The sequence below is a fragment of the Eumetopias jubatus genome, unplaced genomic scaffold (assembly GCF_037043125.1).
Source record: "Eumetopias jubatus isolate StellerSeaLion01/CBP00866 unplaced genomic scaffold, mEumJub1_p1.0 scaffold_1, whole genome shotgun sequence".
In the NCBI taxonomy this organism is placed as follows: domain Eukaryota; kingdom Metazoa; phylum Chordata; class Mammalia; order Carnivora; family Otariidae; genus Eumetopias; species Eumetopias jubatus.
The window spans coordinates 136,036,264-136,057,422 of NW_028274807.1; the positions used below are offsets into that span (position 1 = coordinate 136,036,264).

Sequence of the window (21,159 nt, forward strand, 5' to 3'; positions counted from 1 at the left end):
GGTTTAAACACTTTGCTGGAATGAAAGATATGATTTTAACCCAGTGTTCCTCAATTTATGATGTACTTCTACTAATGCAGTAGAAATCTCAAAGAGAATATCCCTAAGGCCTTTTGAGATAAAACCCAGATTCCTATTTTCCTTTTTTAGAAGCTAAGTCAATGAAGTTTGCTAAAAAAAAAAAAGGAAAGTATGAGAAAAGGAATATTTCTTGTACAATTATATCAAATGCTGGTTATCCACTATTACTATTGTTGTTATAAAATCATTAATTGAACATTTATCATCTAGAGAGATACAGAAACAAGAATACAGATTAGAGATGAAGAGAAATAGTTACAAGTAGACAGAGATATAGAAAATAGACACATAAGTGATAAATAATAGATTTAATAAACAGTTGGATACTCAAAACAACCCTGTGAGGAAGGTTTACCATTTCCACTTTACAGATGAGGAAGCACAGAAAAGTAAAGTAATTTGCTCAAGTTTACATAGCTGGTAAATTTGGCTGGGATTCCAACCCAGGGCTGTAAAGTTTCTTTGCCATGTATACACTAACTTACTTTGATATTTTTATTGCTAGCAAAGAAATAAAAAGAGGAACAGGCAACAGGTATGGTAAAAGACCTAGTCCTTTGCCTCTCTATTCAATGCGCTATAGAGAATGATAAAAGTGAATGTGAGCACTCATAGATGTTAATGATGAATCTCTGGGTGTATGTACACCGAGAAGATAAACCAGGGAACAGTCAAGTTGGGGATTTGCCTGTAAGAGGAAGCTGAAACAGGGAAACTAGCACTGGGATAGGGGGGGAAGGAACTAGCAGATGTTAGGATTTTTCTTTTCCTTTTCTTTGTCACTTATAAAAGACTCTGAGATAAGTCTAGAAGTAAAGAGAGGGATTGAGAATTTAGCTTCAGCACCTGAAATGATTAAAGAAAAGGGAGAAGAAAACTGAAGACCAACAAGGAATAGGAGTATGAAAAGTTACCAACCCTCATGGCCACCCAATGAGAGAAGAGAATGCCTATCCTTGGCATAAGTGGGCCCAGATGCTTAAATATCTTTGCAAATTAATATACATGGTAGAGAATGACTTTAAAATATTGGTTCTCAATTTGGGATGATTTTGTCCCCATCCCCACCCAGAACATTTGAATATGTCTGGAGACATTTTTGGTGGTTGAGACTCAGAGAGAAGTGCTATTGGTATTTCTGCATAGAGGCCAGAAAGGCTGCTCAACATCCTAAAATGCACTGGACAGGTCCTCAACATAAAGAATTATCCAGCCTGAAGTGTCAACGGTGTCACTGTTGAGAACTCTTGAGTTAGGGAGTCTGTTACTTTTTTCTTTGCTTGTATAGATACAGGACCCTCAGAGTAAAGTTTGGAACTGATGGAAGGAATTAAATGGTGTCTGTCCTCCCCCCAGTCTCTCAGATAAATTTCTAGTTCCTGCATAGAAAGGATTTGGGGCTAGAAGCTGAAAGAGTTATTTTTAGGAGAAATAGGAATGTGTGAGCCACGGCACTGCTATGTGAGGTTCCAGGAACAAAATGCAACCAAGGATTGGGGAAAGGGCTGTTTCTCCCCCTTCTACTTGGATCCTGACATGGATCTAGCATTTTAAGAATGTTTTTAACCTAAGCATTAATAGTTTAAACATGGTAATCATCAACATACACAGTTTCCACAAATGACTTTGTGAAGAGGACAACTTCAGAAGGTAGCTGGGGCAGCAGATTGATAACAATGTGGGTAGGCAATACACAGTGACTACCACTGGCAGATAGACGTATGAACATGTCATTAAACCCTAACACTCCACCCCCATGACTGCCAGAAATACCTGAGGGATGTTTGAGCAGTGGGGGTAGCTAGCTGGAGGACTTGTGTAAGTCAACAGGAACAAAAACAGGGAATTTAAGATTTCCAAGTTTTGGGGGCCACATTACTGGCACAACTAGTGAAGACTTGAAAGCTTTTGCATTACACAAGACATGCAAAAATAAAGCATTTATATGTTGGGAAGTTCTTATGTATGATTTCCTTCAAACAGTAAGACTAATGATAAATACAGATATATAGGAAGAAAATGCTTGTTCACTTAGAATATCAGGTAATAAGTATAGAAGGAAATATAAAGTTAGAAAATATTTTTCAAACACCATGATAAAAATTTAGCTTAGAATTGTCAATGGATTCTTAAACTACTGAATAAAAGTTTGAAAAAACAGAATATCTACATATTCTCAAATTATAGCCTCCAATAGTTAACAATTACAAACAAAAAAAAATAACCCTGCAATGGAGAAACCCAACAGATAACATCTTTACTAAATGATCAAAATTCATACTTCCTTCACCCCATTTATGAGAGAACACAATACCCTGATACTGTGCCTCCTGATACAACAATGAGCTGACAAGGACACACCATCACTTCTCTGCCATTTCTGCCAAAAATATGTAAGCTGAAAGGAAGCTTGAGGAAGCAGCAAAGTCAAATGTTAGGACCTTCTACAAAAGACTGACAACTTCAGAATTCCTCTAAATTACTGATGACAAGCTATTTGAAGAAGACTGGGGCTAGAAAACTTATCTTGAAGCTGTGCTTTCATTTTTGTGGGTAGTTGTGTGGGAAGAGGGCTGATAGACATTACAGAGACGGTAATTTTCCCCTCCCTCACCCCCAATCATATCTTAATCTACAATTGTCTCTCTCTTTTTAATTTCTATTTTTTAATCTTCAATTGAAGTATAGTTGACATATAATATTAGCTTCAGGTGTACTACATAATGATTTGATAATTACATACATTACAAAATGTTTACCACAGTAAGTGTAGTTACCATCTGTCACTATACAAAGTTACTACAATTTTACTGACTGTATTCCCTCTGCTGTATTTTTCATCCTCATGACTTATTTACAACTGGAAGTTTGTACCTGTTAAAGGAGGTTAGCTGCAAGTGCTGAAAGCATTCATTTTGAAATTAAGAAGAATAAACTGAAAACACCTAACTGTCTCCCAGGATGGAGCTATGGTTTTACCATTATGAAAATCTCTGGATATCTAGAGATTTGATAGAGACTTTCTAACATTATTTCAATTACATGAGGCCAAATTCAGTGCCCTTTTAAAATTCATATTCTACTGTGTAAGAAGCATCTCTCATAGCGTGACCCACTGAGTATTATAATTCCTGAGCTCATAAAGGATAGCAGTTCCACAACTGCCATTTATTCAAAAACTCTTGGTGCAAATTTAACATTATTTTAAAAATATTTTTCAAAATGTCCTTAGTTTTTTTCTTATGCTAATAAGTAAATTATTAAATGAAGTCAATAGTTAGTATAGCATAGTTTATTATTTTCATGGAAGTGATTATTTTTGTTTAAAAATTTTAATCTTGATCACGGATATCAAAACTTTCTATTGCTAATTTGTTTGACCATCAATGTGTTGATAGCAGAAGAAAAAGGAAATGGGATAATATTCCTTTTGTATTTGGAACAACTCTTACACTTAAATCTCAATAAACAGAGAAATGTAATTATGTACACACACACACATACACATTATACTAAGTGACATGTAAATTCTAGGTGTTACGGTCTTGGAATTTAAACTCTGGAAATAGCGAAATTATAATTATCATAAAATAATATGACCTTTTGGGTAGGTGTAAAAATGCAGGAATTTGTGTATCAGTCAAAGTTCTTGTTTGCCAACAACAAAAACCAGCTCTGGTGGCCTTAAGCAGATTAAAAAAAATAATTTAACTAGTTGGGAATTGGTTGACTCACAGAATCAGGAAAGAACTGATAATGAGACTCAAAGTAGATAGCAAATCCTTCAGTTAAAGATAATAGATTGAATATGTATATATGCATACATTCATTTGACTATAATACCACCTAAAACATTTCTAAAATTACAGGAAAGTATATACACACACAGCAAAAACCTTTAAGGCCTAAGAAAATGATGGGAATAAATGATAGCAACCATATTAGGGAAGCCTAATTTCAGATGGGAAAGTTGGTAACAAGCTTAACAGACTTGATAAAATAGAATACAAACCAGCAGAAAGGGAGAGCAGGAAGCAACATAGCTCACATTACAGAATCTCCAAATGGTTAAGGAGTTGATGAAATGACTATCACCAGAAGAGGGGGTAAAGATGAAAGTAGAGTAAAGAATGTGAACCTAAGATGCCCTGTCACTCCATGTAACCAAGTGATTTGGCTCATAGCAGCAGAGGCTCAAAGATTTGGTGCTGGCTTTGGCAGCACATATACTAAAATTGGAATGATACAGAGATTAGCATGGTTTCATCCTAAAGCAACAGAATACACATTCTTCTCGAGTGCACATGGAACATTCTCCAGAAGAGATGACATACTGGGTCACAAATTAGGTCTCAATTGGTACAAAAAGACAGAGATCATACCATGCATATTTTCAGACCACAATATTATGAAACTTGAAGTCAACCACAAGAAGAAATTTGGAAGCACCACAAATACATGGAGTTTAAAGAACATCCTACTAAAGAATGAATGGGTCAGCCAGGAAATTAAAGGAGAATTTAAAGAATACACGGGAGCAAATGAAAATGAAAACATAACCTTTCAAAACCATTGGGACGCAGGAAAGGCAGTCCTAAGAGGGAAGTATATAGCAATACAGGCCTTCTTCAAGAAGAAAAATCTCAAATACATAACCTAACCTTACACCTAAAGGAACTGGAAAAAGAACAGCAAACAAAACCTAAATCCAGCAGGAGAAGAGAAATAATAAAGATCAGACGAAATAGAAACCAAAAGAACAGTAGAACAGATCAACAAAACTAGGAGCTGGTTCTTTGAAAGAATTAATAAGATTGATAAACCCCTGGCCAGACTTATCCAAAAGAAAAGAGAAAGGACCCAAATAAAATCATGAATGAAAGAGGAGAGATCACAACCAACACTGAAGAAATAGTTATAAGAGAATATTATGAACAACTATATGCCAACAAATTAGGCAATCTGGAAGAAATGGATGCATTCCTAGAAACATATAAACTACCAAAACTGAAACAGGAAGAAATAGAAAACCTGAACATACCCATAAGCAACAAAGAAATTGAAGCAGTAATCAAAAATCTCCCAACAAACAAGAGTCCAGGGCTGGATGGCTTCCCAGAGGAATTCTACCAAACATTTAATGAAGAATTAATACCTATTCTTCTGAAGCTGTTTCAAAAAATAGAAATGGAAGGAAAACTTCTAAACTCTTTCTATGAGGCCAGCATTACCTTGGTCCCAAAACCAGATAAAGACCCCACCAAAAAGGAGAATTATAGACCAATATCCCTGATGAACATGGATGCATAAATTCTCACCAAGATACTAGCCAATAGGATCAAACAGTACCTTAAAAGGAGTATTCACCACAATCAAGTGGGATTTATTCCTGGGCTGCAGAGGTGGTTCAACATCTGCAAATCAGTGTGATACACCACATTAATAAAATAAAGGATAAGAACTATATGATCCTCTCAATAGATGCAGAAAACGCATGTGACAAAATATAACATTCTTTCTTGATAAAAACCCTCCACCATGTAGGAATAGAGGGAAGGTACCTCAACATCATAAAAGTCATATGTGAACAACTACAGCAAATATCATCCTCAATGGGGAAAAACTGAGGGCTTTTCCCGTAAGGTCAGGAACACAACAGGGCCATCCACTCTCATTCCTGTTTTTCAACATAGTACTGGAAGTCCTAGCCTCAGCAAGCAGAAAACAAAATGAAATAAAAAGCAGACAACAAAAAGAAATAAATTGGCAACAAAGAAGTCAAACTTTCACTCTTCACAAACAACATGATACTATATGTAGAAAACCTAAAAGAATCCACAAAAAAATTGTGAGAACTGATTCAGGAATTTAGCAAAGTCACCGGTATAAAATCAATGCACAGAAATCAGTTGCATTTCTATACACTAAGAATGAAACAGTAGAAAGAGAAATCAAGGATTTGATGTCATTTACAATTGCACCAAAAAGTGTAACATACCTAGGAATAAACCTAACCAAAGAGGTAAAAGACCTGTACCCTGATAACACGCATGAAAGAAATTGAGAAAGACACAAAGAAATAGAAAAACACTCCATGCTCATGGATTAGAAGAATAAATATTGTTAAAATATCTACGCTACCCAAAGACATCCAAATGCAATCCACATTCAATGCAATCCCTATCAAAATACCATCAATATTTTTCACAGAGCTGGAACAAATAATCCTAAAATTTGTATGGAAGCACGAAAGACTCTGAATAGCCAAAGGAATGTTGAAAAAGAAAACCAAAGCTCGAGGCATCACAATTGCTGACTTTAAGCTGTATTACAAACTATAATTATCAAGACAATATGGTACTGGCACAAAAACAGACACATAGATCAATGGAACAGAATAGAGAACCTGGAAATGGACCCTCAACTCTATGGTCAACTAATCCTCAACAAAGCAAGAAAGAATATCCAATGGAAAAAATTCTCTTCAACAAATGGTGTTGGGAAAATTGGACAACCACATGCAGAAGAATGAAACTGGGACCACGTTCTTACACCACACACAAAGATAAACTCAAAATGATAAAAGACCTAAATGTGAGACAGGAATCCATCAAAATCCTAGAGGAGAACACAGGCAGCAACCTCTTTCACCTTGTCCCCAAAAACTTCTTGTTAGACATGTCTACAAAGGCCAGGGAAACAAAAGCAAAAATGAACTAGTGGGACTTCATCAGGATAAAAGCTTTCGCACAGCAAAGGAAACAATCAATGAAACTAAAAGGCAACCTACAGAACGGGAGAAGATATTTGCAAATGACATATCAGATAAAGGCTAGTATCCAAAATCTATAAAGAACTTATCAAACTCAACACCCCAAAAACAAAGAATCTAGTCAAGAAATGGGCAGAAGATACAAACAGACATTTCTCCAAAGAAGACATACAAATGGCCAACAGACACATGAATAAATGCTCGACATTATTTGGCATCAGGGAAATACAAATCAAAACCATAATGAGATACCACCTCACAACAGTCAGAATGGCTAAAGTTAACAAGTCAGGCAATGACAGATGTTGGCGAGGATGCGGAAAAAGGGGAACCCTCCTACACTGTTGGTGGGAACTGATGCAGCCATTCTGGAAAACAGTGTGGAGGTTCCTCAAAAAGTTAAAAATAGACTACCCTATGACACAGTAATTTCACTATTAGGTATTTACCCAAAGGATACAAAAATAGGGATTTAAAGGGGCATGTGCTCCTCAATGTTTATGGCAACAATTTTTACAATAGTGAAAATATGGAAAGAGCCCAGATGTCCATCGACAGATAAATGAATAAAGAAGATGTGGTGTGTGTGTGTGTGTGTGTGTGTGTGTGTGTGTGTGTGTGTGTAATGGAATATTACTCAGCCATCAAAAGGAATGAAATCTTGCCATTTGCAATGACATGGATGGAATTAGAGTGTATTATGCTAAGTAAAATAGAGAAAGACAAACACCGTATGATTTCACTTATCTGTGGAAATTAAGAAATGAAACAGATGAACATAGGAGAAGGGAAGGAAAAATAAGAACAGAGGGAGACAAACCATAAAAGACTCTTAACTATGGGAAACAAAGTGAGGGCTGCTGGAGGGGAGGAGGGTGGGGGGATGGGGTAACTGGGTGATGGACATTAAGGAAGGCACATGATGTAAGGAGCACTGGGCGTTATATGAAACTGATGAATCACTAAATTCTACCCCTGAAACTAATAATACACTATGTGTTAACTAAATTGAATTTAAATTAAAACAAATTTTTTTAAAGAAGAAGCCCAAAGATCTTTCATCATGGATAACATATTAGCCACTCTTAAATACAAAGAGACAAATTGATTACACATTTGAGAAAAACTTGAACATAAAAGACAAACACTAAGAGGAAGGAAGGGAGGAAGGGAGGAAGGGAGGAAGGGAGGAAGGGAGGAAGGGAGGAAGGGAGGAAGGGAGGAAGGAAGGAAGGAAGGAAGGAAGGAAGGAAGGAAGGAAGGAAGGAAGGAAAGCAGGCAGGCAGGCAAGCTACATCGGTAAAATAAAGACTACAGAGAGAAATAATCTTCAAATAAAAATATGTTCTATTAATTTAGAATTGAACAGAAATCAAACATTCAACTAAAGAGTTGGAATATATATACTTGAGGTATATCCACAACAAAGGGAAAATGTCAGAGATGAAAAATAGAGAAAAAATAAAATTAGAAAAATATACCAGGTCCAACATTCAATTAATAGCAGTTCTAGAAAGAAAGATTAGAGAAAATTTGAGAAACAGCATCAAAGATATACATGAGGAACACTTCAAAAACAAAACAGCTACATACGAAAAATGGAAATCAGAATTGGCTCAACACTAAAACCTGGGAAAAGAATGGATAAATAACTTCAAAATTCTTAATAAGAATTATTTCCAACTGAACCAAACTACCACACATGGGCAGGTAATCTACAGAAATTTTCAGAAAATCAAAACTTCTCAAGAAATTGCCATCCCATACATGGCTTATTAGGAACTAACTGGAGGATTCCAGCAATATAAAAGATAACTCAAAAAAAAGAGAAAGTGCATCCATACAGAAAGCAATCATTCTGGGTTGAATGCTCCAATATTCCAATAAAACATATTTAGATAATATTCCAATCAAAGATGACTAAGAAAATAAAATGATAAAAGTACCTGAAATATTGAAATGAATTTTACCCAGTGGAGAAAGAGATGAGGACTAAGTACTCACAAAAGTAAGCAAATAAAATTAGGCAATTATTACTAACAAAGGGAAAAAGTTGGGCCAGAAAGGAAAAGTGATCAATGCAAACAGCTTAGCTCAGCTGAATAACATTTACATAGTCATAAAAGCATAAAGACTATTAATCTAAGCAAAATTATGATATAACTGTATTTGGAAAATGGGGGGGAAAAGTGTACTCATTTGTGGTATGGGCCAGGGCAGTGAAAAAGAGTGACGTTTTCATCTGCCATAATGGGAAGCTGATATGCCTAAAACTCTTAAATGAAGAACTGGCAAAATAAGTATTTTATTAGAGAGATGTGGAGATAAATACCAAAAAGCTAAAAGAATTGCAGGTGGTTGTTTCTGGAAAGTAGGAAATGTGAGCAGGGGAAGAACAAGAGACTACTGCTTTCCATAAGTTTTGTTGACTCTGACTTTTTAAAAACTGTGTGTATATATAATGGCTGAGACTAGAAAACTGCATTAAAAAAAATAAAATATAAGCCAAGAGAATTTATGGTGACAAAACTACAGCCAAAGTCATGCTAGCGGAAGATATTAGAATATCTACCAGACACTGGATAGCTGGGACAATGGGCATTATCACCATCACCACCAAAAAGACTTAGGACAGAGCCACTCAAAACAGGGTCCTCCACTAGTAGTGTTAATATCACCTTAAATCTTGTTAGATATGCAAATTCTTTTTTTTTTTAAGATTTTATTGATTTTATTTGAGAGAGAGAGAGAGCACATGAGAGGGGGGAGGATCAGAGGGAGAAGCAGACTCCCTGCTGAGCAGGGAGTCCGATACAGGACTCGATCCTGGGACTCCAGGATCATGACCTGAGCCAAAGGCAGTCGCTTAACCAACTGAGCCACCCAGGTGCCCTAGATATGCAAATTCTTGATCTCCCCATCCCAGACTACCAAATCACAATCTGGGGTAGGGGTGGGGGGTGCTAAACTTGAATTTGCCATTTCACAGATCCTTCAGGCAATTCTAAGCCAAGGTTAAGGCGAAAATTTTTGCTCTAAACCACTGGTTCTCAAATATGAGCATGTATCAAAATCACCTGCAAGGCTTGTTAAAACAGATTGCTAGGCCCCACCCCCAGAATTTCTGATTCATATACCTCAGAGAGTCCTAGCCTTTGCATTTCTAACAAATGCCCAGATGATGCTGATATGACAGATCTGGGAATTGTACAACAGCGGTACTCAAAATTTTGTCACACAACCCCATTATATTCTTAAATTTTTCTGAGGACTCCAAAGAGTTTTTGTTTGTATGATCTATATTAATATTTAATGCATTAGAAATTAAGGCAATTTAAAATATTTATGTACTCTTTCTTTTAAAATAAACACATTACATCCCAGCACAAATTTTTAAAAATTTTTATTCATTTATTTATTTGAAAAGAGCGAGCGAGCGAGCAGAGGGAGGAGCAGAAAGAGAAGGACAAGCAGACTCCATGCTGAGTGCAGAGAGCTTGATCCAACACAGAGCTTGATCCCACAACCCTGAGATCATGACCTGAGCCAAAATCAAGAGTTGGACACTCAACCGACTGAAAAGCCACCCAGGGCCCCTAGCACAAGTATTTTTAATAACTGTATTTTCTAAAATAAACAAATTTAGTGAAAATAATATTTTGCATTTTTAAAAAATCTCTTCCATGTCTAACTTCATTAAAAATAGCTGGATTCTCCTAGTTTCTGCAGCAGTCTGTTGCAATATCACGTCATGTGACCTCTAGAAAATTCCACTGTATGCTCATGATAAAATCAGTGGGAAAAAGGCAGATAATGTACTAATGTTTTTATGAAATTAGTATTGATATTGTGAACCCCCTGATAGGGTTCCAGGGACCCACAGAGGTTCCTGAACAATGCTCTGAGGACTGCTCCTCTAGACTATCCCTATTTTTTATGTTCTCATTCCTCAATTAAATTCCAGGCAGGAGCACCTGTTCGGTAGAGCTCTAAATGCCAGAAATCAAGAAAAGCAGGCATCTAGTCTTTTTGTTTCTCTGGTAGGAATGGGAGGTAGAATTCTGCTTCCTACCATAATTTACGTAACTTTAGTTTTGCCAAACACAAGAAAAGATTTCAGATGCTGGTCAAAAAACAAAAATCATTGCAATATTGAGTTTTACCAGAATTCATCTGACAGCCATGTCTGGCATTGCATGGTTACATGCAGAACAATTGCTCATGTAACAGGGAACACTAGGTAACAAGAAAGACATAGCTGGTGAGCACCATTGCAATGATTCTTGATGTGCCAAAGAACTGGAGATATTAAAAAACAGGCCATTAAAAAAAGCACCCATTATTCTCAGAATAACTGGTGAACAAATAAATTTGCCATAAATCCTAATGCAAATGTAAGACGTTAGATGCTTCACTGCACGGGGGCGGGGGGGGGCGGTGAGGGGGGCATAGTTTTCCTACCCAAACGTGAAGATTGAAGTTGTATTTTCTCATCAGGATAAGCAAATTCATTGATCACAACCTATCCATTTCATTACCTGTTTATAATTATCCTTTCATTTTTCTTCCTTGAGAATAGTCTAGAGAAACATTTCATATGCATTTGTATCATAGCTTATAGTTTCAACTAATTTAGAGCCTGTTTTTAAAATGGTTCACATTATATTGGACATTTTTTTGCATGTGAACTGTTTTTCAAACAACTATTTCTTTTCTGACAGGGCAGGGTTTGGTTGTTTAATACTGTTTATATACTTCACTCTTAGTTCGGTAGTTAGAAGCTATCTTCAGATGCAATTGACAAAGTGCCTGCAATTTAATAGCATCTTAAATACTGGTGATGCTATTCTAATGGAGTTGTTGCTATAATTCAGAGCATCAGGTGAGTCAGGAAGAATCTTGTTCACAGAGTCACAGGATTGAGTGATTCTCCTTCACGTGTGTGGAGGTCAACCTAAAGAAGAATGCAAACTAGTAGAAAACTTAATTTATGAACTCCATAAGGATAAAGCTATGGAAATAATGGACTTAAAAATGGACTCCCTTAAACATTGCTTCATCAACTAACAACACTGTGCACAGGAGTGGAAGGAAAGGACTGTCTTTGGAAGAAAATAATGTGACATGTCACAGTATGAATAGCTAATAATGAGCATCATATTTCAAATGAAATGCCAAAGAAGTGAAAATCTGGGTGTTGAGCCACCTATTCTTTTTGGTATTTGTGTAGATATTAAACAGTGGGTGGTATGCCATCTTTCAATTCAAAAACATAATTAGATAAAGAACACTTAACACAGTATTAGAAGTTGTAACATGCTATATAATACGATGGTAAAATACGGCTCTTCAGGGAAGATGATGTTTTGTCCACTTCATTTCTTTGACAATCACCCCAATTTAAATAACTGAAAGACCTGAGGGGTCGGATTCTATGTCCTACAGGTGAGTTCATTTTCCTTAGGCATTATAATTCTATGAGACCAGTGTTAGTGTCTTAATAAAGAATAGATTCCAGGGAAAACTTCACTGTGATCACCGACAAGCCACTGAGGACCCAACACAGCACCACTTTGCCTACACTGCAATTCCAGAGTCAGGTCATTTCCCAAAGCTTTGAATTCGGTTCAAAATATCTACCTATGAAACTCACCTGCCAAAATTCCAGAAGTCTACAAGGATTCGTATTCAGAAGGTAAAATCTTTAACAAATCATCAAGACAGAATTTTTTTTAAAAAGTGAGAAAACTCGTTTCACAGAAGGGAATAGATGTCAGTAACAGTAAAATTCCTCTTGAGTCAATTATGTCTGCTGTAAAATATTTGTTTGTGAATTTAGGAGCAGTTATATTCCAATGTGAGAGTGATCTGTCATGCGAAAGTGATCTAGGATGCACAAAAATATAATTCAGCATCATCAAACAAATAGGTTGAGATAACACAAGGAAAACGGGAGCATAAGGTAAATCAGATCTTTGAAGAATATAGGATTATGTTAAAGACAGGGCTAAATTCCAGAAACAGCTATAGAGCATAGGAAACAATCTTTGCAAAATGTTACTATTTTCACCCATTAACAGAGTATCAGGAGGTGACTCTTCAGACAGAACATGTGATGATAAAATGAAAGGGAAGGCAAGGATCCTCGCTCTACTTGGAGCACTCATCTTCACTTTGCACTCTAGCTTTCATATGAAACCATAGCTCTGCAAGCTCAGGTCCATGTGAATGTGCTCCTGAGCACATGAATCCATGACCAAAATGTTTCAATAAACACGTCCAACCATCCTAAATGAATCTTACATACACATTTTCTATCTGCAAACTAATTGCCCTTTTAAAGGCTATTTGTTTCTGACAAGCCATAGAGAACAGAAACATTAATTTCTAGGAAAGTCATTAAATATAAACAAAAAGTAACAGTTATTATCAAACAAAATTCACAGATGCAGGAGATCTTTCATTTGAAATGTCAATTCATATAACAGGTTTCATATGATGAAACGATGCAACTCATGAATGTGCTTTCATTTTATAGGTTGGGCTCTGGAAGGCTCTGAAATGAGGTACCTTGCAATTCATGCCAATGACTGTCAGGGTGATCCAACAAAATAGGCACCACCCAAGTAACAGGCCTCACATATTCTAATACATGAATTCTTAATTACACTTTCTCTTTTGAAGTATAACTCTCTTTCTCCACCAATAACTGTAATTTGGTGTCTATTTAAATAGATAGTGGAAAACAGACAACCTAGGTATACCTGGACGTTCCTGAGTAGTCTGCTTCTCCATTCTAACCTAACCCAACGCTGGTTTTGCCTGGCTTGACTCGAGTACACCTCTTACTCACCCTAATCTTCTCATTTTGCCATTTGGGACTTGACTATGTCTTCAAAGCTGAGGTATTCTTAATCTCAGGAAACAAACTGAGGGTTGCTGGAGTGGTGGGGGGTGGGAGGGATGGGGTGGCTGGGTGATAGACATTGGGGAGGGTACGTGCTATGGTGAACACTGGGAATTGTGTAAGACTGATGAATCACAGACCTGTACCTCTGAAACAAATAATACATTATGTGTTAAAAAATGAAGAAAGAAGAAGAAGAAGAAGAAGAAGAAGAAGAAGAAGAAGAAGAAGAAGAAGAAGAAGAAGAAGAAGAAGAAGAAGAAGAAAGGAGAAGAAAGAAGAAGAAAGAAGAAAGAAGAAAGAAGAAGAAGAAGAAGAAGAAGAAAAAGAAGAAGAAGAAGAAGAAAGCAGGAAGGGAAAAATGAGCAGGGGAAATTGGAGGGGAAGATGAACCATGAGAGACTATGGACTCTGAGAAACAAACTGAGGGTTCTAGAGGGGAGGGGCTTGGGGAGATGGGTTAGCCTGGTGATGGGTATTAAAGAGGGCACATTCTGCGTGGAGCACTGGGTGTTATACGCAAACAATGAATCATGGAACACTACATCAAAAACTAATGATGTCATGTATGGTGATTACCATAACATAAAAAAAAAGCACCAATATTCCACTACAGCCTTCTCTCCTACACTCCAGACCAAATTAGAACCTATCATGGGAAAAGATCCATTTGTCCATCTGAGTTTTCTGTTCCTCCTTCTTAGGAGCCACAAAGATAAATAAAATAAATAATTGAGAGAAAACATGCTGAACTATCTGAACCCCATGATAACTGTCCCCCAAGAAGAATACTCTTAGAACTGCTTTACTGGCTCATTTTGGCAGCACACGCTTATTTGCTTCAGTGACATTCTACAAGGTAAACTGAAGCTAACATTCCTGTGTTACTTCCTAGCATTTAATTTTTAAAAAATGCAGTATAAAAGAACATAATAAGGGTCTAGAGTATTGTTTGATTTTTCTAAAATATGGATATGAAGCAGGGTTCCCCCACAGAATTACATAATTCTTCTAGAAATCAGAATAGTACTTCACCATCAGCCTTGCCCTCAAGTGTCATTTGAAGCAACTGTCCTATGAGACAAGGGTCTTAGCATCTCAGCCCCAAATCAGATATAATCCTTATTACTCAGTCACTTTTGATGCATCTAATGCTCTAAACATTTCCTACCTACAGTTGCATTAGGACATTAGGATTAGTTATTGTGTGAATTGCCTCTACCTAGGTGCATGGACCATGCTTGTTACCAAGAAAAAAAAATTAATTAAATTCCGGATAGCTCTTTCTATCACTAAAGGGAGAAAAGTCTAAGTAGAACTCTAAAATATTCATAAGTACTGAAATCTGTTCTGTTAAAATGAGAAAGAATTATAGCCCAGATAGATTTAATGTGAAACTACTTTTAAAGGTCAGTTATCTCCTGTTTCGTCTTGATTAGTCACATGATTTAATCAAAGTAGAGGGACCATGTGATGGGACACTTATAATTAATAGACCAAACATGTTCATCATTTTATGACAGCTAGATATTTTACAGCTTAACCCAGAAATCTTGAGCACAGATTACTCCAACCTATTACATTTTTTGGTCTAAAAAAAAAAAAGTCATACAGAGTAACTACAGAAAGAAGAGTGCCTCAAACTTTTCCACTCCCACATTAATAAACATTTACCATTAGTTCCTGGGGTGATTCTTACAAGTAACTGCAAAGCTTGTGTTTGGTTGATCTTATACTAACAAGCCTGTAGTAACAAATAGAGCAAAGAATTAACTTTCTAAAGGGAAAGCAACAAAAATTCTGCAACAAAAACTCAGGCCTATTAAAGAAGATTTTCCTTTCCTTTTTTTTTTCCCTACCCTGACTTTCAATAGGCCTTGGGTTTGTTAGCCTGGCAAAAATGAACATGTCAGCTCTCATTGCAAATCACTGCCCAGCTAAAATGGGATTTTGAAAAAGATGTGCCACCTGCTTCATTAAATAACATCAAGTTCTTTTTTCTTGGTTTGCTTTATAGACATATTCTCCTCAGTTCCACAAATCATTTCTTTATGTGACTGTGGATCTAAAAAAAAAAAAAAAAAGACTGAAGAAGACTGAATTTTTTTTTCCTCTGTCATTATGAATTACATAAATATAAGATATAGCAAAGTCTTTCTGCCTTAAATACCAAGAAATCTCTTCCAAAAATCTCCTTCCAAGAAAGCAAAAGAGAAAAAGTAGAGGGAATCAAGCAAACAGCAAGAAAGGAAGGAGGAAAGAAAGGTGGGGGGGAGAAAAAGAGGAAGACCCTCTGTATGAATAAATCTAAACACGCAAAAGAAGTATCAGAAGCAAGTATGCCAAAAGACTCAGTTCTCAAGAAAAAGAAGTTGTTAATTCAATCTGCTAGTTTATTTACAAGCACTTTTATTACTGATAATGTATGATTCAGAAACCAGAATAATATTAAAGCTCAAAGCTTTACGATTTTGCATAATATGTCATGATGGGAAGGTGGCGTACTGAAGTACTTACAAGGCAGAGATGGGCTGAACGTTAGTATAACCCCAATACCAATTAGCTTACCTTATGATACGTGAGTTATCTATGGTTATTATGGATTGCCTTTTTTTCTCCATCAGCATTTGTCTGCTGTTTACATGGACCGATTAATATGTGGGATTTGTATTTCACAGGCACAGCCATCAGACTGTCACTTCAGCTGCGAGGTAAACATACACAGTTTGAGGTAATTGTTCTTTATAATTTCCATACCAACCTCTGACTGATGGAATGCCAGAGCTATAAAATGTTTTAGTAAAACAGAAACTTGGTCCAGGTGTGTGTGGTTTTTATGGTTTTGACTCTCAAGGTCAAAGCACTACCTCTGTAGTCAGGCTTCATCACAGCTTAAGGGAAAAGTGGTGAAGGCCAATGGAAAGGACCAGAGTCTTTCTTCTCAACTCATGAACCCCCGAGCAGCAGCCTCAGAGCCCCTGCTAGACATGCAGATGTCAGGCTGAGCCCCTGACCTGCCACATCAGAATCAACACTTTAGCAATTTCCAGGGATTCAGGATGTACTTTAATGTTTGAAAAGTGGGCTAGAAAGATTGCCCCCTAGTGTGCAATATATTCCAGTAGTTCAAAGCCCTTCAGTGGACTTCAAGAACAGCCCCTCCCAGCCTGAATCTTCAATTTTTTTGAACTGTGTCATTAGTATTGATGGATTAATCTCTCATAGATAATCCAATACAAAATGACTTTCTTGTGTGTACAATTCGTAGATCTACTCTGCCAATTAATTATCCAGCCTGATTTTGATTGTGAAATTCTTTGACTTAATTTATAAAAACAAAACAAAACTTTCACATTCAGAGTATCTCACAAGCCAGCATATGAGGGAATAAAAACAGTAATTAGGTGTGCCTCAAAGTTACTTAAATGTATTATTATTTAATTTTGTATGCATTTAAATGAGGAGTCTACAATTTTTTCCTATCTAGGGCCAGATGGTAAATATTTTAGGCTTTATGGACCAACAAGAAATATAACTTCCTTTATATCCTAATTTAGTATTCCCTCCATCAAAGTGTAGAAGTCATTCTTAGGTCTTGGCCATACCAAAAAAAAAAAAAAAAAAAAAAGGCAGTGGTCAGGATTTGGCTCATAGGGTATAGTTTGCTGATCCATTATTTGGGTCAACAATCTAAAATGTAGAGAATGAGGATCTGAGAGCTAAAAGATACCATTCTGGAACAGAATCCAGGAGCCACTCCCATACTTCTTCTGTTGATATAGCAAGTCTAGTTGTCACTGTGGCCCTAACCCCTACCGAGGCTTTGGTTCAGTAAGGCCAAGAGGCAGCGTGACATATTTCTGATTCTGATTCTGAAGAGAAAGGATAAGGCTAATACAGATTTATTTATCAAGTATTATTGCATCAGAAATGAGTGTGCACCCCTTTGATACTCAAAGGAAGTAAGTTTCACTAAACAAAAGAAAATGCTTCCTCTAAATTGAGAGCAAACTTACTGGACTCTCCACAACACAAGTGATAAGGATGTTTTTTTAAAAACCACTTTAAATACTGAATAGAATAAAAGTGTCAAAGATCAGTGATTGAAACTTTGTTCAGTATCATAGCTAAGAAATTTATAATTCTGCATTTTTTTTTCTTAAGAAATGTTCTGCAACTTAATTAAAGAGAGGTCCTAAATGGGTTATGTTCAAGGTTCAGGGGGAGTGCTTTGCAACTGTCCTTTATTATTTTTTAAAAGTTATTTTATTTCTGTGTGCATGCACTTCTAACAATGCTACTGCTTTATTACTACCAGCAGGGGTGTTTGCTCTGTGAGGAACAGATAACTGGGAGGCTGGAAGGAAACGGGGTGGGTGGTCTGGAGGCCAGGCCCAAGAGCTCCTCAGTTTTACTTCTGGAAATGGACAGGTATCATGAAGGAGTCATGGTAGGCTATGGCTATGCCACCAATAAGATTAAGAAATTCTTGGAAATCCATCCGCCCATCAGACTTAAGGTCCAGTTTCTTCATCATGCCTTCAGGAACACTGGGATCTTTCCGGTTCTTTGTGAAGGCAACCAGTTCTGTATTCATGAAGGTGAAGAACTTGTTCTTGAAGGGTCTGTAGCTGTTAACTTTCTATCCAGCATACTTCCAGGAGACAGCAGAGACTCGATGCACTGCTCAGTCTCTGTATGGCTGAACATTTTTGCCAAGGTGGAGCCGAGTGGAGTGGAACAGAGTCTGTGACCTGGGAGTGGCACTGTGAGCTCTGTCCTTTAACTTTAGAGATTAGTTTTAAGGAGCTACTGAAACTCACTTTCCCATCCACACCCTTGGCAAATTGCAAATCCATCCCAGCACAATCCCCTGAGCCTATATGCTCTCAGACTGCAAATCAATTGATCTGGCAATCGAGAGGAAGCCAATGGCTGTCCTTGGCTGTAGACACACTTCACCAAACGTGGAGCTTAGTAGTGAAAACAAAGACAATACGGTGGGCATTAGGAATGTGAATTTGACTCCTGTATCAACTCTGCTCTCCTCTGTGTCAGTGACTTAAGACGAGATGCAGGAGGAACCTACTATACCACCACAGACAATAATCCAGCAAAGAAGGACCCAACTTCCTCAGGAAGTCCTGCTTTATGCTCTCTGGGGTCCAGCGGTGTCCAGGTGTCAGTGTATTCTACTTCTAGTTTATACTGCTTAATATCCACTGAGAGGCAACAAATAGGGCCTATTCTAAAAGTACAGCATTATGTACAAAGACCTAATTTTTGCGAAGACTCTTTAGGTTCTGTTAAGGTGTTTATTGCCCATATAATCTTGGGAAAACCCCATTAGCAGATTTCTTGGCATCTAGTCTAAAAATTACTAATACTAAGATACCTAACTGATAAAAAGGAGCAGAGCTGTCTTCTCCTTCGTGTCTGAACTCACAAGCCCACTAATGGAATCTTTGTGTTTCGTAGTGGAAGGGACTAGGAAGAGAATGAATAATAAAGGTCTGGGTTCTATTCAAATAAAACATCCTAGAACTTTTCCAGGGGAGGTGGCAAAAAAAATGTCTGTGTTGGCTGTCATTTCAGTGAGGAGGACATTAATTTTTCTTTCTGCTTGTCAAGATACACTTTATTCTGTTTAAGTCAATTTATATGTAGCTGATGTGCACATACAAGGTTGTACAGGAAACACACAAAAGTGCACTTTGACTTTGCCTCAGAATTCCACAGTTAGCTATTCTTCCCCTGGTCCAAACTGTCTTCCCAACTCAATCTTATTGATAGTTGGTTCCTAAACATTCACCCAATTTTGGCCCTGTGCTTAGGTAGCTGCTTCATGTCTAGCTGCTTGAATATTGTGATCTGTGGACTGTCTATTCTGTCTTCAACTGTCATCCTTCAGAAAATTATTTCTAATGTTCTCAACAGCTCAAAGTACCAATGCCTCAAGATCTAAGCAAAAAACGTAACTACCTGGACCTCATTTCTAATCCCTTAGCCAAACAGATGAGAAATAAAGGATGGGAAGCACTAGAGGCTTTTGACTGAGTCCCTGAGTTCAGCATCACCTCCACAAATCTCAGAAGGCTTCCAACACTTTGATTTCCAACACAAATGGAAAACATTTCAGATTTCACTTGTTACTAGTAGAGCTAGGTAATTTCTACACTCAAACGGATGGTGTCTTTCACAATTCCATTGCCAATGGTTCTGAAACCTAACCAAGAATTATGGCCAATCCCTGGTTTCTTTGCAGATCTTCACAGAAACCCAGGTGGGAAGCCACAACACCTTGCCTGAACTCACTCAGCCAAGAAAGTTCACCAACAGAATCTAGTTACCAGCAATGAAAACCAGGAAGGGGACTCTGCGTTAATGGTAAGTAAAGGCAGAAGGAATTATGTGTCAACAGATCTGAGTGGCTCAAAAGACAGATTTGGGAGGACAAGAGCAAAGGAAAAACTCCTCAAATTGCCTTTTAGCTCTCTCTAAAAAAAGGAAATGTTATTCAAAATCCAAGTTATATAAAAGAAAATATAAACTAGACAGCTGTTCTTTCGCATCACATAAGGATACCATTGTCAGCTATCTCAACCACTAGTAGCAGGTAATATATACATTTCTTATACATTCCTGGTCACACCCAGATTTTGAGGATTATTTGCTTTGGGCAGAATCCTCATATTTTTATACTTTTGTCTCCCTTTTTGAAACTAAAAATCTCATGACCACCTGGAAATTCTGTTATGCCCTCTAGGCGGTATTCTCCCAAGTAAGGTTATTAAGATATTAAACTTGACAAATATTTGTGGAGCTCTTATTATGTGCCAGGTATTATTCTAGACATTTGGAATTCACCATGAATAAAACAAATATCTCTGCCTGAATGGAGCTTACATTCAAGTCAGAGGGAGGGAGAATGGAGAGCAGCAGAGAAAAACTCGGATCAGTAGAAATAATAAATTAATAAATAATGCAGGATATAAGACAATAAAGACAGGGTAAGAGGACAAAAACGCTTAAAAACAATGTTGTAGATTGTAGGAACCCATCTTTCCTCTGAACCCACAGCACATTGCAGTTCTTATTTCTACCTATTTTTTTTCCCTATCCAGATTTTTATTAAGGCAGCTTAGCAAAATAGCTAAGCACCTGAATTTGGAGTCAAACCTAAGATCCAATCTTTGGCCCACTATTTATTAGCTGTGAACTAATAAACTTGGCAAGTTATTTGGCATCTCTAAAGCTTAGCTTCTATCAATCAGTTGTGGGTTTGGGGGGTGGAGTAAAGGAAATTTTTTAAATTGGACCTAAAAGTAATGCCTAGATATATTAAGAACTAAATACATGGTATATAGCATTGCCTTCTGCATGCAAAGTATTCTGCACT

The 21,159-nt window shown here is 37.1% G+C and overlaps 1 pseudogene; it reads right to left on the minus strand.

Annotated features, from left to right (window-relative positions):
- Window positions 1-18,171: 18,171 nt before the first annotated feature.
- On the minus strand, window positions 18,172-18,473 carry LOC148165064 (protein S100-A11 pseudogene; annotated as a pseudogene).
- Window positions 18,474-21,159: the final 2,686 nt, after the last annotated feature.